General features: G+C 42.8%; 1 long non-coding RNA gene across 4 annotated transcripts in view; it reads right to left on the minus strand.

Annotated features, from left to right (window-relative positions):
• LOC140700616 (uncharacterized) overlaps positions 1 to 17,049 on the minus strand; it is a 61,400-nt gene extending 44,351 nt beyond the window's left edge. For 2 of the 4 annotated variants that reach the window (XR_012079049.1, XR_012079052.1), the window contains exons 1-2: positions 16,627 to 17,032; positions 14,689 to 14,788 (exon numbers count right to left, since the gene is read on the minus strand). This is a non-coding gene — a long non-coding RNA (uncharacterized lncRNA). The other 2 variants (XR_012079051.1, XR_012079050.1) reach the window with 2 other exon arrangements.
• Between the last annotated feature and the right edge of the window lie 893 nt (positions 17,050 to 17,942).

Raw genomic sequence — 17,942 nt, forward strand, 5'->3', positions numbered from 1 at the left:
TTTGTTAAATTATCTTACTTTCCATTCCTTGAATCTCTCTTTATATAATAATATAATTGATTTCATAATTTTCTGAGGTCCTCCTTGTCTGATTAGGAAAGATCTGTAAGGAAAACTGCTTAACTGGCTGTTCGGGGGCAGGATCACAAAGTGGTCCAATGTTTCTCTGCAGAGACTGTTTTTGGGAAGGGGCATTTGATCTAAGCAGCTTTGCTTCCATCCTCACCTCCAAGAGGAAGATGCATTCAGACTCAGTCGCCTTTTGCCTGTGAAGCCCAGCTTTGCCACGCTCAGAGAGTAGCTTGGTTTTAGTGTTTATACAAATTACGTATATTAACCTCAGGCTTTCTCTAGGTCTTCAAAATTAAATTTCAAGTAAATTACTTAAAATTCGTAAGAATTCATGTGGTCTGTATTACCGTGCAAAGCCTAGACTGAGAACTCCTCATCTCTCTGTCCCAGTGCCTGGCACCGGGGCTGCACGTGGGAGGCCAGTGTGCAGTGAAATAGGTCAGTTTCCCTTGACTTCTAAGACTGTTCTGCCTCATCCCTCAGCAGATATGTGTCCCTGACATTTTTGTGTCGGTAAAAATGTTGTATATTGAACAGTATTTTAAATATGCTAGTTATTTGAGGCAAATATAGGATGACTTACATGGTGAATAACCACCCAGTCGTATAATAACTTTACACGGGCTTCTCAGTAAATCATGTACTGGTTCACCCCATTTCTTCATCTGAGAAATGAAGGTTGAATTTTGATGGCTCCTGAGGTTCTTTCATCACTAAAATTCTTCTGTCAAAATTTAACTTTTTATGTGTTAGCCTACATTAAATGATACAGCTTCTGTAATTAGCATTGCAGTTTATCTTGAAAGAAATTTGATTCCCGAGACGTTCAAGTGTATGTTTTGAAGTAATTGTATTGTAGTGATTATGAGCACATATTTTGGAATTCAATAGGCCTGGGTTCAAATCTGGATGCAACATTTATCAAAAACAAGTCGCCGTAATTCTATCAGACTCAACTTTCTCATCTGTAAGTGGGGGTAATAATAGTACCTACTTTATAGGGCTGTTGTCAGAATTAAACGAGATAATTACATAAGTACGTAGGGCAAGGCCTGGCACAGGAAACAGTTTTTCTTACTGTAACCACACTGGGATTGAGATCATGATGAAGAAAAACACTATAAATATATTTGTTTAATTTCAGATTGAAGATAATGACTGCAGGAAAAGATTAAATAACTTTATTTATTAAGCTGTACTGCAGATTTGCTAGAACTGCCTCATCTGGGTAAGAAAATGTCCATGGAGATGTGAACAGCAGTTACGCATCAGAGTGGCACTCATACTGATAAATCATCCCTTGCTGTTGCACTCTTCAAATTAGCAGATGAAAGAGCATCTTTTGGCAATGGAGTGATATTTATAAATTAAATTTATTGATACACATGGTCTTGGTTATTATTTTAATCTTCCTCTCTAGGTATTTTGTAAGAAAATATAAGTCTTGTGTTTACTTCTGTTTGTTAATGCTTTGATAAATCAGACATTTTTAGTATTCTATCAATGGCAAAAGTCTAATTGCCTTATTGTATTCTGATTTATTTCTTTCCTTACTTTCTTTGCATCTGCAGCCCAACAAATGAGTCTCTGAAGAGGTGTATGTTATGATACAGTGTCAGTGAAATTAATCCTGATCAATTTTAAAGTTCACATTTTTATTTGATGACTTTCAAGGGAATCACTAAAACTGAGATTGACTTGGTCTCTTCTTTTGTTGGTTAAATATTGTTGTTTGAAAGCGGTGGAGCCAGAATGAAAAGAAAGGCCCTTCTTGTGCTCTCAACTCCGTTCCATTTCGGAAGAAAAGGCACAGCAGTTCCTCTTGTCCATGTACAAAATGAGGCTAATTGGTCAAAAAGGACACAGTGGCTCTAACAGGCCTGTAGCTTTGGCATCTCACCAAGGCAAGAAGCCTTATTCTTTCCAAAATGAGAGAATTTTGAGTGCTGTTGAAAACCTACATCTAGTCTTTTCAGTTGCTCCAAAAGTTTTTATTTTTCCCAGTAATAAAATTGTTGTCACATGTCCGTGTGGTGTTTTGCAGCTAACATCTCATCTGATCCTCTTGATTATTCAGGGAGGTAGCTGGGGCAGGTCTCCCCTTCCCCTCTTCTCTGGTGGGGGAAGTAGGACTCAGAGAAAGAAAGCCATTGGGCCAAAATCACACAGCTAATACAATGTAGGGTGAGGATCCCCGATGGGGGTTACATGTACCTCATTTGAAACATGAGAAGAGTTTGCACCCCAGGAAAGAATATTGAGACTACGTATTGTTCAATAAGAAGATAATTAAAAAATGAAATTCTGGATAATATTTAGTGCTTACTTTTCCATGCAAGGACACTAAAAATCTCATACAATTTGACGCATAATTTTCAAGTTCAAATACAAATGACATAACCCATAGGTGATTGAGAAAAACAAATGGTGTAGGGAAGGAATGTCTATTGTCTTCTGCGACTGAACTGTGCCAAGATTTCTACACTGCTAATATAAAATATATTTGCATATAGCCTTCATATTGTTTATAATGATTTTTATATTTTTATGCATTACTCATGTACTTCTGACGTTTGTAATGCCATTTTTCTTTGTTGTGTATTTATCCACATAACTCTGAAAAAAGACAGAGATCTGGATGTTTCCACAAAAATCTATAACTTTCTATTAGAAAGCATCACATCCAAATATGTGTTATTACTCAATATTGCAAAAGCATATTTAAATACATATTAAAAATTCTCAATTTTCTTTTTAAACTTTATTTCATGCTAAGCATAAATAAATATTGAAGGAAATGGTCGTTATGTAATTCAACAGGAATTTGAAAATAATATAAATTTGGTGACAACCAGCATTTGATATATAAAACATTTATGGGCTGAGGAGAGAAACCTAAAAAGTGCCGATATTTAGATTTCTCTACTTTCAAATTCAAGAAGCTAGGTAAAGAAACCTTTCTATGACCACTGTCAGAATACACTAATTATTTTAAACCACCCCCACTTCCTTTGCAAATATCGCCTCCAGCATAACTACCAAAAATCAAATCTTGAGGGAACTTTGGCTAACTTTAAATCCCATAGCTCATTGTTCTTGGAGCAAATGGATTTCATTTTTTTTTTTTGCCTCCTTTTTTTTTTCATCGTTAATGTCAAGCAAACATTTATTTCAGGTGCAAAGCCTCAGGATATGTTAGTGAAAACAGTGGCTAGCTGTGCCAGCGCTTACTGCCCACTAAGTGGGTGGGAAAAGGGTGTTGTGACCCTCTTACCCTTCCCACCAGTCTCCCTAACAGCTTTGGCCTTCAGGTCAGCTCAATTTCCCCTCCACTGAGTGGCCATTACGGTGCCTGCTCGGTGATAAATGCTTTTTGTAAGAGACTGCATTGCCGGCAGCTAGCGCTAGGGAAGTCTCCCACCCGGGCCAGCCAGACAAACTAACATGCTAGCCCGCGATGGGCTGGTTACCTAGCAACGTGCCTGGCCTCACCAAAATGAATAGACCCACAAACAAAAATGAAAAGGAGATAAAACGAGTCAAAGTACAAGGGGCGAGGAGGTTAATATTCCTCTATCGAATAACTTCGTTGCAGAGAATTGTATTTTAACCTTTTTTTTTCAAAGCCGAAGGTGGAGACATGTATTGGAAATTAAATTAGACCACATTTGTGTTTTGTTAAAATGTTTTCTTTTATGCAGAATTTTCTTTCCCTCTCTCGCTATAATTTTCTAACTTTCTCTTAAAGTGGAAGAAGCAGTAGCATTGGAGGGGGACATAAGATGGGTGTATAAATATTTCACTTTTCCTATATCATTTTGCTGTGTGACTTTGAGCAGATACCTTGAGTTCTCTGTTGCCCAATTTCCCCATTGATAAAAGAGAATGGCAAAGGTATTAAATACAATGAGAGGGTGAGGTGTAATGTTTTATGCCAAGGAAAGACTCCCATTTCCTTAAATTTGATCTCAATGAACTCTTAGTCTACAATTTAAGATGTTACCTTATAGATTAGTGAAGACTGTGCTCAATTGAGGTTCAGGGTTGCCCCCGAATTATTAAGCCTTTTTGATGTTATGGTTGTGTGTTTGTGTGTTATGTGTGTGTAATTTTGAGCATCTACTATGCACCAGGTACTGCACAAGGCCCTTTAAAAAATACAAACTAGTGTTCACTAGGTAAAAATGAATGGATGAGTTCAGATTCATTCAAAAAAGTTGTTTCACAATTTTTAGGGCCTCCCAATCCAAGAACTGGTATCTGGATAATTCCTACCGTAATTGCCATAAATATAATTGCAGAAGTATAAGTGCATTATTCATAGATCTTTCAAGTCCCCCTCTTTTCTTCCGCCCAACCACTGGCCTCATTCAGGCCACCATCTCTCATCTGGATTACTAGTTTAGCCGCCTAGCTAATTTCCATGCTTCAGATCTCCTCCCCTGTAGTACACTCTGCCAAAGTTAGCTGCAACAGTATCTTGGGTCCTTTGCTTAAGATCCTCATTTGGTTCCTTACTGCACAAACTCCTTCCCATGATTCTTAAAACCCCTCACAATGTGTCTCAGCTCCCACTGCTGTGCCATCGAGTCCTACGCTCACCCACAGAACTGCTCTCCGTTCCCCAGATGCACCATGCTCACCAGCTCCCTCCTGCACACTGTTCCCTATTAAGAATGTACTTCCCTGTTCCACTTCTCCATCCAGAAAACTCCTGGTCCTTTCTTAATGCAGGTCACATGCATCTTCTCTACCCTCAGGCAGATCCCTCCAATACACTTTCATGGCCCTTTCTACATAGGTCTTACCTCCAGCAAGTCTCTTACCTTACTGATCCACATCTATAAAATGGCATTAATAACAGCACTTACTTCACAGGGCTGTTGTGAGGAGCACATGAGTTAATAACATGGAAAGTGCTTAAAACTAAGTATAGCATTTGGTAAGCACCCAGCAAACACTGGTCTTACGATAAGATCTCAGATATTGCATTTGTACATTAATCACTGTTCACATCTTTGTCTCACCCTTCAGATGATAAGATTTTCTTGAGGGCAGGAAGCATGCCTTAGTTAGCTTTGCATCCTCTGTGCTAGTCATTTGTTTGCCATCATAGTTGGTGCTCAATGGTTTGCTACAAGAATGAATGAATGAACAAATGAATGTGTTTCTAGGGCTGTCTGGGTTAATGACGAATTTTGTTCCCTTTATGGTTTAGCATCCTTTCTCTTTAAAACAAACGTTTCACACCTAGTAAACTTTCCTCACGGGGCTTTTGGTTTTAGGATGCTCACGAATACAAGTGTTCTTTTCTTCGTCTTCTACCTCTATTGGAAAACCATCATAAACTCTCTTTTATTACATGGGCTGAACTTGAACACTTGAATTCCAGAGTTGCCTGGAAAACCCCTGTAAAGTGATTGTGCTATTTTCTGTTTCATGGCTGTTAGATTTAGCTTCACTGTAGATTGCCTGTAAACTTTACGGGGTTCAGTCTTTAAACCAGCACTTTGACTTGTCACCTTCTCCTCTCTTGTGTTATAAGAATCAGTATTATATTTTAAAGTAGAAAAATATGCTGATTTATCTTCTTCAACAACTCACGTTGAGTACATACCATTATTTTAAAAAGTAGTCACAAAGTTATGGCCTAATTACAGAATGAAATTCCAGGGACCTGCAGACTCCACATTTCATTGATCAATTAATCGTCCTATAGCATTTAAAAGAGGGCAGAAGAAGATCTCGAGAACAGAACATAGACACAAGTGTTCTTTCCAACTACAGAGAAATCACTTCCCAGTGGACACATGGGAGAGGATGAAACTTTTTAGTAAACTTAAAAGCCTGACAAGTCTATTTTTCTTTTACCTCAACAAAAGGCAGACTATACTTGTGGAAAGAACATGGACTTTGGAGTGAAACCAGCTGGAAACGAGCTTCGTTTTGCCATTTAACAAGGTGGGTTAAATTAACCAAGGTGCCTCACCTTTCTGACCCTTGGTTTGCTGCTCTGTAAAATGGGAATCTTCCCTCCAGGATTTGATGGGGATAAAATGAGACATCACATATAAAACACCAAGCACAGTGTGTGTACAGTTGTTGCTCAGTAACTATTAGCTCTCTCACAAATCTCTTTTCTTTTGTTATTTGTTATTTTTGTTTGCAACTAATCCAACAAACCCCAGACACAGTGTCCTAACTCTGTCCCTGAAGTTTGTATTTTCTGTCACCAGTATACTGCTTCCGGTGGCAGGATTTTTTTCTTTGAGGTTCTGGCCCCTAAATATCCCTTTTTCCTCAGTTCGCTTTGAGATGACTAAGGGACTCTGTTGGGGGTTGAGGGGTGGTTGAGGAGTACAAGAAACATATCAATAGTTGCTCACAAAGCAGTTCTATAACTTGAGATTTGAACCCTGGCTGTTTGGCTCTCCAGCCTGTGATTTTTAAATACTGTTCTACGTCTGTCCTCAAGGACAAAGGATTGGGGAGAGGAAATTGGCGCTGGAATGGATAAGCCATTGAATCTGAATTCCTCCTCAACCACAGATATTTAGTGCCACATCCCATGAGCCTGACTGCCCATGTGCTTGGTGCAGCAGGGACCAAGCCCAGCTCAGTCTTCACCTTTATGAAGTTCACTGTCTCCTTGGTGTCCCCATCTGCCAGCGTCTTTATCCACAAAATGGGGTTAAGATTCTAAGTGAAGTAAGCCAGAAAGAGAAAGAAAAATACCATATGAGATCGCTCATATGTGGAATCTAAAAAACAAAAACAAAAACAAACAAACAAACAAACAAAAACAAAGCATAAATACAGGACAGAAATAGACTCATGGACAGAGAATACAGACCTCTGGTTACCAGGGGTTGGAGGGTGGAAAGGGATAGACTGGGATTTCAAAATCGTAGAATAGATAAACAAGATTACACTGTATAGCACAGGGAAATATACACAAAATGTTATGATAAATCACAGAGAAAAAAATGTGACAATGAGTGTGTATATGTCCATGAATGACTGAAAAATTGTGCTGAACACTGGAATTTGACACAACATTGTAAAATGATTATAAATCAATAAAAAATGTTAAAAAAAATGGGGTTAAGAGCCCCATTCACTCTGGCAGGAAAATGAAATAATGTTAAGGGGCTACTGAGCATTTCATTTGTATGCTAAGGGCTTCAATTATTTTATGCTCGCAGTCACTTCGATGTTATTTTGCATATAAAGAAACTGAGGCCATTTGCTCCATTCGGCCCAGGGCTAACTCGGAAGCGGATCTGTCTATGGCCAGTGCACGTGCTCCTGACCCAAGCTAAGGAATGGGAAGCGGCTGGCAGGGGGCTGGGCACACATCGCAGTCGGTGCTCCCTGGGCTATCGTCAGTCCCCCTCCCCTTCCCCCACTCCTCCCCTCTCTCCTCCCCTTCTTTCGTGCTTCCCTTCCCATCCTCACTCTTAGCTGCTCAGATAGTGTGAACACAGAGAAGAGAGAGAGACAGGTGGAAAAGGGCAAAAGAGTCCAAGTTGGTGTCCTTCACAGTTCTCCCTCTGGAAGCCCCGCCACCAGTGCTTGTGTTCATTAAGTTTGGTTTTCCCAAACTCTGGCAGGTAAGATCTTGTATTTACAATCAAGTGAGTTTTAAATGGTTTTCCTCTCTCTTCGTTTCTTAGTGTACGCGTTTCAATTTGTTTCCTGGTCCCTCTTTCCTTGTCTCTCATCTGCACACGTCCAGGCCCAAGATAATGAACAGACTCGGACTGATTACAAGGCTGTGACTCCATCCAAGGGCTTGGATGCTGCTGCTGTTTCCGTCAGTGACTTGAGCAGAGCTCCAGGGGCTTGTAGCTCATTAGCGTCTCATTGGAAGTTTGGCCTGGCAGTCAGGCTCTCATTGTTCTGGATGCTGTGCACATGTTGCTCTGGAGAAAAATTTCAGAATTGCTTGCTGTCTTTGGTGATCACGGCCGATGTGTCTCTTAGGTGTGGAGTTATCATGTGTAGGTAAGTTTGAAAAATGTCTTAGCAGCTGAGAATGAGAATGACTTACATATACAGGATAGATCTTGAAAAGGGAGCTCTTTGTACCAAGAAATTATCTTGCATTGACCCTAATAGACTGTTTTACAAGGTTTCTGGGAACTAAATGAGTTACCACAAAAGAAAGCGCAGTTACCACGGGAAGCTTAAGACTTGGACACTATACATACTGTCTCTGTTGTCAGGGACACCGGCACCAACGTTTGATGAGCATCTTACTTACATAACCATTATTTAATCCTCACAATACCCGCGTGGTAAGTGTTATGAGTCCCATTTTACTGAGAAATGGAACCCAGAAAGATTAAGTAACTTGCTAAAGACCTTCCAGACAGGAGGTGGGATTCAGGCTCAGGGGCGTGTGGCTCCAATGTCATTGATACTTACTGCACTGTCTCTAGAGGGTAGAGAATTACAACAGCGGGTCCAGACAAGCTACTCATATTGGGGTGGAAGGAAGGGTCTGGTGAGTGATAACAAAATTGCTGCAGGGAATAATGATGGGAAATCAGGAGCAGTTGTCCCAGGTAAAGAGGTAAAGAGCATTGGGAAGCTTTGGCTGTAACCTCAGGGCAGCGGGTGGAGGGGAGAGTCCAGTCCAAGGCAGGGTGCTGAGTCCTCAGCAGGTGATGGAGAGCTTCTCCTCAGCTCGAAGAGAATAACACTGGAACTGTGATTATGTAAGAGGTGCTAAGAGACGGCTAGTTGGAGGCCTGATTACCAAGAAGGTTGGCAGTGGCTTGGAGGATTCAAAGAAATAGAAGACCCATGGTTTCTGTCTTCAAGGAATTCACAATGTGATTGGGTGAAAGTGTGTGTGCATTTTACAGTGTAAAATAAAATTACAATATAAAGCCACGCGGGAGAAGTGTGAAAAGAGCAGGAAGCTTGGCGTGTTTATGCCCTCTCTCCCACCCATTCGTTCCGAAGACAGAGAGCAGCAGGTTAACAGTGCTAACAGGTCCTTCAGGACCTACCTCCTTGCCTTCCTCCCCAGGCTCCCTCACCATCCCTCTCCTCCGTATCACAGCCACCGTCAGCCACTCTGCCCCTGTTGGCCGTCTTTCACTTCCAGAACATGGCACATACCAACCCCCACCTGGAACACCCTGCCTGGCCGCTCCCAGTCGCCAGGTCCTAGCAGAGGCCTCATTCCCAGGAAGCCTCCCCAACCCTTACCCTGTCAGCGGGGGTCTTTTTCCATCATCAGTAGCTGGTGATTCTGTAAGGCCTGGGACCTGCTTTATTTTGTTCACTGTGGTATTCTCATACCTGGCACAGTGACTGGCACTGAGCTGGTGCTCAGTAAATATTTGTTGAATGAATGAATGAATGAATGGATCATTCCGTGGTCACTCAGTGTCTAATATAGTGTTGGGAACAGTTCAAAGAGCTAATCGTTATTCTAGGAGCTTTACATGTATGAGCTCCTTTAATCCTCATTACAACCCTGTGAGATGGAAACTATTTATTATCCCCATTTTACAGATGAGCAATGGAAGTGCAGAACCTAGGCAGTCTGGCGCCAGAAACCCTGCCCTCATCCACTACACTGTGCTGTCCCGTGGTCAGTCTCAGGAGTGAGTATATTGGAACATGTGGGAATTACTGTGTTATTTTTCTGGAGTCATAGCTCCAGAAATTATGGGGTACATTACTTTTTTATTGGTTTAGGCCTTTAATAGGGTTATTCATGTGAACTCTGCCACAGGAAGCTCCACTTCTGGTGAAGTCCCGGACTGGGATCATCAGTGTCACTTTTAAACAGGAAGGGCAACCAGAGGGACTTCCAGAAATATGAGGGAGTTACAAGGAGGCTGGTAGTCCTCTGTCCGGAAGATCAAATGAAGGATCTCACCTGACTCTGTGTGTGTGAGTGTTAACAAACTAGTTGGAGGCACTACTAAATACCATTCATAAATAGCGTCTGCTGTAATTCACATCCTTTCAGAAAGTGATAACATACTAGTAAGCGCTGGTAGTTGAGCCCCCAACACCTGCAGGTGAGAAAACACAGGTGGCCTCACTGCACTAACAGGAGGTTTTTCACATGGGAGCTGGGCAAAGGAGAGAGGAAGGGTTAAAACAACACTGCCCGTCCCAGCAGTCCTGCTCACGACTGCTGCCGGGGCCAGCATCCCCCACGAAGGTACTGGGGCTGCCCCCGGAACCAACACTTCACTGCTTGCTGGGTGCCATGTCAGCAACAGGAGCTCTGCCCGGGGAGCCCATACTGAGCTGAAGTCTTAACAACGTGTGCCGCTTGGCTGTTTTGTGGTGGTGAGCCACCCGAGCCTACGGAGCTGCCCCGGGGCGCCAGGTACTGAGCTAGTCCCGCAGATGCCTCAGCCACATCCCTTGGCACTCACTTCTGTGTTCTGAAGATTGCTTACGGCAAGCACTTATGACTCTGCCTGAAGGCTTTTTCAGGACCCAGGAGCACGCTTGATCTGGGAGGAGACCCAGACAGCAATGCTGGAGAGCTCATGTGCCCCGGAGCAGCCCTCAACCCACAACGACCAATGAGGAGTTGGTGGATAAATGCCCCAGCTCCCCCACCCCTCAGTGGGACAATGCTGGGCCATGTTCTGTACTGCCTCGCAAGTTCTCCAGGGGGACTGGTGACTCACTTCATAACACCCTTCTCATTAGCTTCTTTCCCTCTGCTGTTTCCCCTCCCAGGTCCCCTCTGAGTGTTCTTTGGGGCCATTTCCCAAATAAACTACTTGTACTTGAATGCTCATCTTAGAGTCTCCTTCTGGGGAAGTCCAAACTAAGAAGCTAGGCCCTGGGCACATAGAGACAGTCAAGACAGTCTCTGCCTTCAAGATGTTCAGTCTAGAAGATGAGAAAAACAAAATAAATCAATGATATAAAAGTGTTAAAAATGCATACATGGGGGTTATGGATTATAGAGAAGAACCACCAGAGACTCACGGGAGTGTGTACGGGGCGGTGTGGAGCAGTCAGAGAGAGCTTGTAGGAGGAGGCAAGATGTGTTAATTGCTTGCTTCAATGATATGTGTCATGCTGTAGAATGGTTTAATATTTGTAGAATAAATGATCTGTAAAATGACACTTGTGTATCTATACAGTTGTAGAAACAAGATAAAATGAAATTTTCAGTAAGTCAGGCTCTTATATCCCTGATGGTTTGTATTCTGAGAAGACACTTCTATAGCGTGTGTGTTGGTTTATTTGATTCCCATGCACCCGGGTTCCAGTGTGCACATCCTCCCAGGTGCAGCCTGGGCCTGCAGTCAGGATGGACAAGCACACTGCCATTCCTTCTCTGAAAGCCCTTTGTACATGGAGCTTTCCCAGTGCATTGTCAGTATTTACTTGCTTCTATATTGCTCCGTGATGCCCATAACATGTTCTTAGCGGTGCCCCACATTGTTTTCCTTTGCTGACATAAAAACAATTCATTATTGTAGACTTTTTTTGTGCTTACCTTTTCCAAGTTTGCCATTAAACTCTAAGCTCCATGAGGGCAGGGAGCTTCCTGTTTTGTTCACCAATGTATACCCGGTACAACACAGTTCCTGGCATCTAAGGGGTGTCAGTCAATGTGCTGCATGAATGGATTGTTGGATTGCATGACTAGGAGCTCCTTGTAGAGAAAGTCAAGGTCTTATGAATCATTGTGTCACAGCACTTGGCCCAGCACCTGGTAAACACCATTAGAAGTTCATCAAACAAATTATTTTCTAAAAGCTCAGTGTTAAAGAATAGTCTACATTAGTGACAGAAGGGAATTAGAGCAGAATGTGTAGTTCCCTTTTCTTTTCTTGGTTGCCACTTTTCCTCAAATAGAAAATCATTTCCATAATTGGGAGTGATCATCAGTCACGGGGCTTCTATGTCAATCACCCTTCCTACTTCTCAGCTGTCTTGGGAAGATCCCAGAAGCCCTTTCAGTCACATCTCAGAGCCTCAGAAGACAGTTAGGACTGAAAGCCAAGTTCATGTTGAATAAAGCAGCCACTGCCAGTGTAATTACCCAAATGAGAACCCAGCCAGACTGCCAAGGGTTAGCCTCTCGATTCCTCTCCCAAGTCCAGTTCTGACAGGTGGTCATATTACTTTCAAAAAGGAGATAATCTTTCTCCAAAGTGAGTTGCTAAACATCCAAAAGAGAAGTCATACAGGAAAGCTCATTTCCAGACCTTGTGAGAGCAGCATGCCTGCCTCCACCCCGGCTGTGACTTGGGTCCTCTCTTGGCAGGACTCCCATTCGAGTACATCCTCTCTGAGGAGATGTTTTAATCTCCTTAAGAAGCTCTGTTTGCTGCTGGAAGATCACAAACCTTGGGCACGAGCTGGAAGATCATTTACTCCAAACCCTGGCCTCTCAGCTGATCCTTAAGTAAACTCTCTAAGAATAGTCCTGGCTTTATGAGAAGGACTTTTGACATTTGGTTTTAAGCCTGTCCTGATGGTGAAAAACAATGGTAACACCAACAGTAATAATGCTCACTATTTGCTGAGCTTTATGTGCATTACCTCACTGTATTCACAAAACATCCCCACGTGGTAAGTACTATTATTATTCACATTTTACAGGTGAGGAAACAGAGGCTTAAAGAGATTAAGTAACCAGAAATTGACACAATATTGTAAACTGACTATAACTCAATTAAAAAATATAAAGAAATTAAGTAAAGCAGCATGTAAATCAATGAAGCTAAAACACTCCCTTACACCATACACAAAAATAAACTCAAAATGGATCAAAGACTTAAACATAAGACAAGATACAATAAACCTCCTAGAAGAAAATATAGGCAAAACATTATCTGACATACATCTCAAAAATGTTCTCTTAGGACAGTCTACCCAAGCAATAGAAATAAAAGCAAGAATAAACAAATGGGACCTAATTAAACTCACAAGCTTCTGCACAGCAAAGGAAACTATAAGTAAAACAAAAACAACAACCTATGGAATGGGAGAAAATTTTTGCAAATGAAACAAACAAAGGCTTGATCTCCAGAATATATAAGCAGCTCGTACAACTTAATAAGAAAAAACAAACAACCCAATCCAAAAATGGGCAGAAGACCTAAACAAGAAATTCTCCAAGGAAGACACACAAATGATCAATAGGCATATGAAAAAATGCTCAATATCACTAATTATCAGAGAAATGCAAATCAAAACTACAATGAGGTATCACCTCACACCAGTCAGAATGGCCGTCATTCAAAAGTCCAAAAATGACAAATGCTGGAGAGGCTGTGGAGAAAGGGGAACCCTCCTGCACTGCTGGTGGGAATGCAGTTTGGTGCAGCCACTGTGGAAAACAGGATGGAGATTCATCAAAAGACTGGGAATAGACTTACCATGTGACCCAGGAATCCCACTCCTGGGCATATATCCAGAAGGAACCCTACTTCAGGATGACACCTGCACCCCAATGTTCATAGCAGCACTATTTACAATAGCCAAGACATGGAAACAGCCTAAATGTCCATCAACAGATGACTGGATAAAGCAAATGTGGTATATTTATACAATGGAATACTATTCAACCATAAAAACTGACAACATAATGCCATTTGCAGCAACATGGATGCTCCTGGAGAATGTCATTCTAAGTGAAGTAAGCCAGAAAGAGAAAGAAAAATACCATATGAGATCGCTCATATGTGGAATCTAAAAACAAACAAACAAACAAACAAACAAATAAATAAATACAAAACAGAAACAGACTCATAGACATAGAATACAACCTTGTGGTTGCCAAAGGGGCAGGAAGTGGGAAGGGACAGACTGGGATTTCAAAATGTAGAATAGATAAACAAGAGTATACTGGATAGCACAGGGAAATATATACAAGTTCTTATGGTAGCTCACGGAGAAAAAAATGTGACAATGAATATATTCATGTTCATGTATAACTGAAAAACTGTACTCTACACTGGAATTTGACACAACATTGTAAAATGACTGTAACTCCATAAAAAAGTTTAAAAAAAAGTCTAAAATCTAAGAAGAGGAAAAAAAAGAAATTAAATAATTTCCCCAAGACCATATAGCTAGTTACTTGGTGGAGCTAGGATTTAAAACCAGACACTTGTTTGCAAAGCCTCCTGTTCTTGGGCCCATGACCAGGATTTGGAAGAACAAAATCCTCTGGAAGACTAGCAAGCCATTCCCTTTTGCAAGTTGAGTCTCTCAAAGATGTAGCTTCACCCAAGGGCTTCTTTGCTAACAGATCTTATATGGCAGATGGAGGATATAACACTGAGAGGGTAGATGAGCAAGTAAAACTTTAACTTCTTACTGCTTGTGAGGAAGTCCATTAATGTATTAGTTTTATAACCTGATGGTGGATAAATGTGACCACCATGCAGAGCAGAAACTGGAAATCCAGTCTTTTGACTCCATTACAATAGGTCACTCTAAGGGCTGCAAATGGCAAAACCAATATCCCAGAATGTCTACAGGGTCAGAATGTGAGTAACCTCTGCTTCTTTCTTAATATTAGTCATATTAGGCTAGATTATACTACAGTAACAAATAAACCCAAATCTCAGTGACTTAAAACAATAAAGGTTCATTTCTTACTCCTGCTGCCTGTCTTTCATAGGCCTTCTGCTCCTGATCGTCTCATGTAGAGATGTGGACTGATGGAGCCACCCACACCTGGAATGTTGATGGTTGCTACCTGTGTAGGAGAAGAAAAGTTGGCAAATCACTTACTGGCTCTTAAGTGACACTTGTCCTTTTTACTCATAAATCATTTTTAAGGCAAATCACCTAGACCCAGTTAACTTCAAGTGAGTGGGGAATGAGAAGAAATTGAAATGTTAGTAGGTAGCATTAAGGACTCCAGAATAAAATCCTTCAATCGTACGCAAATATGCTTAACCAAGAACAGATAAAACTGTTCACTTGATAAAATAGATCTTGATTATTTCAAGCAGGTGATCATGTAATCCACCACAATGTTTCCTTTGGCCACTGTTTGTCTATTGGTCCGTCTCTTCCACAAAGCCCTGAGCTTCTGAGGGAGTCTTGTTTGTCTTCGATTGCTTGGTGTCTAGTACAGTGCTAGCAGCGTGTGCATTGGTCAGCCTGGGCTGCAATAATAAAATACCATAGCCTTGGTGACTTAAATGACAGAAATTAATTTTCTCACAGTTCTGCAAGCTGAAAGTAAGATCAAGGTGCCAATATGGTTTCTGGTGAGAGCTCTCATCCTGGTTTGTAGGCAGCTATTTTCTCATTCTGTCCTCCAGTAGCCTTTCCTTGATCCATACACGTGAAGAAGAGAGACGGTGATCTGGTGTCACTTCTTAAACGGGTACTAATCCTATGGGATCAGGGCCCCTTCTTTATGACCTCATTTAACCTTAACCACTTCCTTACCCAAATAAAGCCACACAGGGGTTAGAGCTTCAACATATGAATTTTAGGGGGACACAAACATTCAGTCCATAACAGCATGGTAGGCATCAATGTTTCCTGAGTGAGTGGATGCATGAATGAATGATTCCAACTAACCGGTAGTCTTCCTTTAGTCCCTGAGCACTTGCTGAGCGCACCCCGAGCGCATGCCACTTTCCCCCATCTTCCTCTCTCCTTCTTCAGTTGCAAGGCCCATTCATCCTTCAAGACCCAACAGAACATTGCTGCCCTGAGGAAACCCCTTCTGATCTGCATACCCTCCTGTACATTCCCAGGCCTAACTAGCTGTTTCCTCTTCTCTTCTTCCAGAACACCTGCTGCCTCCCTCGGTTAGTGTACTGATCACACATAACTAAATTTTTTTACTCAAGAGACTATTTCCTACACTGTCTGTAAGCCCCTAGAGAGCAGGGACTAGTGCGTGGGAGGTGCCTGGCACTGGTCATGGGCCTGACTCGTATAGGTACTCAGAATGTGTTGGTCAAATAAAAATATTGGATTAATGAGTCTTCTGAATTATATGCCTTTTTGACGTTAGTCTTCTACTGTGTGTGTGTGTTGATGTGTGTGAGTGTGTGTGTGTATGCCTTTGTTTGATATGCAATATATCCATGAGACGGGGGCTCTCAGTAACTGCAGGAGGATCAGCATACCCCTCATACTTGTCATTAAAGCACATTCAGATACATACGATGGAGCCAACTGGTCTTGTTGCCTCATCTGTGCTTGATTCATTCTCAGCTAGGATGCTCATCTGGCACCTGCAGTCTTGATGCTGTCTCTTCAGAATCTGAGCACCTCCAAGAGGGCAGGGGACACACTTATTCACCACTGCATCCCCAGAGCCCAGCGTGAAGCATGGCATATAGTGAGCACTTACTAAAAGTTTGTTGAATAACTGAATTAAGCCACCAAGGTCCTAGAAAGGCAGATCAAAGAGCACCATTTTAAGAGACTGAGGGCTTTCACAAGGAAAAGATTTTGGCATCATTAGAAGCCTCGCTGTCTTAGAAGATACTCAAGTCAGATATGCTTGGCTGGATTCCAAACTGTGTTAGTCCAAAGCCTTTGAGGTGATATGACTATTTCTCTTACTCATGAAGATCTCAGGAATGGAGAGCCTCCAATATTTCAGCCTGCAGTGGCATCCATGGCATGAACACAGCCTGCGGGCTCTTTGAGGACAAGGCCTGAGTCTTTCCTTTTTGTATCCCTAGTAGACCAGGCTCGCAATTCTGTCTGCCGAATGTGTGGATGGCTGTGGAGACAGTGTGACCTTAGCTTTGCCCAGAAGGTGCCAGGGACAGAGCAAATCCCTATCAAAGTAGAAACTCAAATACATGTGATGAGGAATGAAACTGTAGGGTTCTGTGCAAATATAAAGCATGTGAGAGGGGATACTGTTCTGTGTGGGAAGCAGGAGCCGGGAAGGAGGCAGGGCGGCCATCCGTTGGTTTTTCCCACCTGCCCCTGCAGGCGAGTCCAGGTGCCCGGCTTCCACCGGCAGGCCGTTGGCAGGGGCCGCGCGCTGGGTCTGCGCGGTCCTGGCAGCGCGGAGTGGAGGGTGAACCCGATGGCCTCTTCAGTCAATTTAGCAGGCTCTGAGATGGGTAAGTACATTATCTGCAAGGCTGGTAAAGAGCGCTTGGGGAGGATTTGTGGGTCTGTGGGAAGGACAAAGAAAAATGTTTTCTAATAAATTATTCACCGTCTCACAATCCCTTTTGGGCAGATTATTGCTCCGTTTGCCCCCGCGCTGCTCGGCGCCTCTTCTTTCCGCATCCAGACGCGCGGTTTCTCACCTCCAGAGAGCAGCAGAGATCTCGCGCAGGCTGCTGCGGCTAATGGTGGCAATTAATAACTTGTCATAATCCCAAGGATGAAAGGGAAGGCGCCCCATCAGCAGGCGGGTCATGGCGCTGCTCGCAAGCAAATGAGGTGCAGGTGTGGCCTCCGCCAAGCGCTGCGCTGACACCCGGCGCGCGGTGCCAGCCCCGGACCCGCGGGCCGCTCCCGGAGCGCGCACGGCCCCCGCCCGCTTCACCCTGCTGCGGAGAAATCCCCGGAACGTATCAATAAATCAGCGCACTCAACACAGAGCCTTCCAAACACTTAATTGCATCCTGAACACTGTTAACTCTGCCAGGCCCAACTCGCCTGGGGTTTTTTACCCTCCCGCCCCAGACTTGCTATGAATTGCACACCTCCAACTCTCCCCTCCCCGCATCTTGCTCCCCCCCACCCCCGCGTTACTATCCCCACGTCTACCCCTTGCAAACACTGCAACCTGTAAAAGTGAACGAGGTCAATAAACAGCCAGCGTGCTGAGCCTGATCACGAGGGGCTGTCGGTTCTCCTAGTGGGGCTGGAGGACACGAAATCCTCGTTAGTGTTTTAGAAAACCGCAAAAC

The sequence above is a fragment of the Vicugna pacos genome, chromosome 13 (assembly GCF_048564905.1).
Source record: "Vicugna pacos chromosome 13, VicPac4, whole genome shotgun sequence".
Lineage (NCBI taxonomy): Eukaryota > Metazoa > Chordata > Mammalia > Artiodactyla > Camelidae > Vicugna > Vicugna pacos.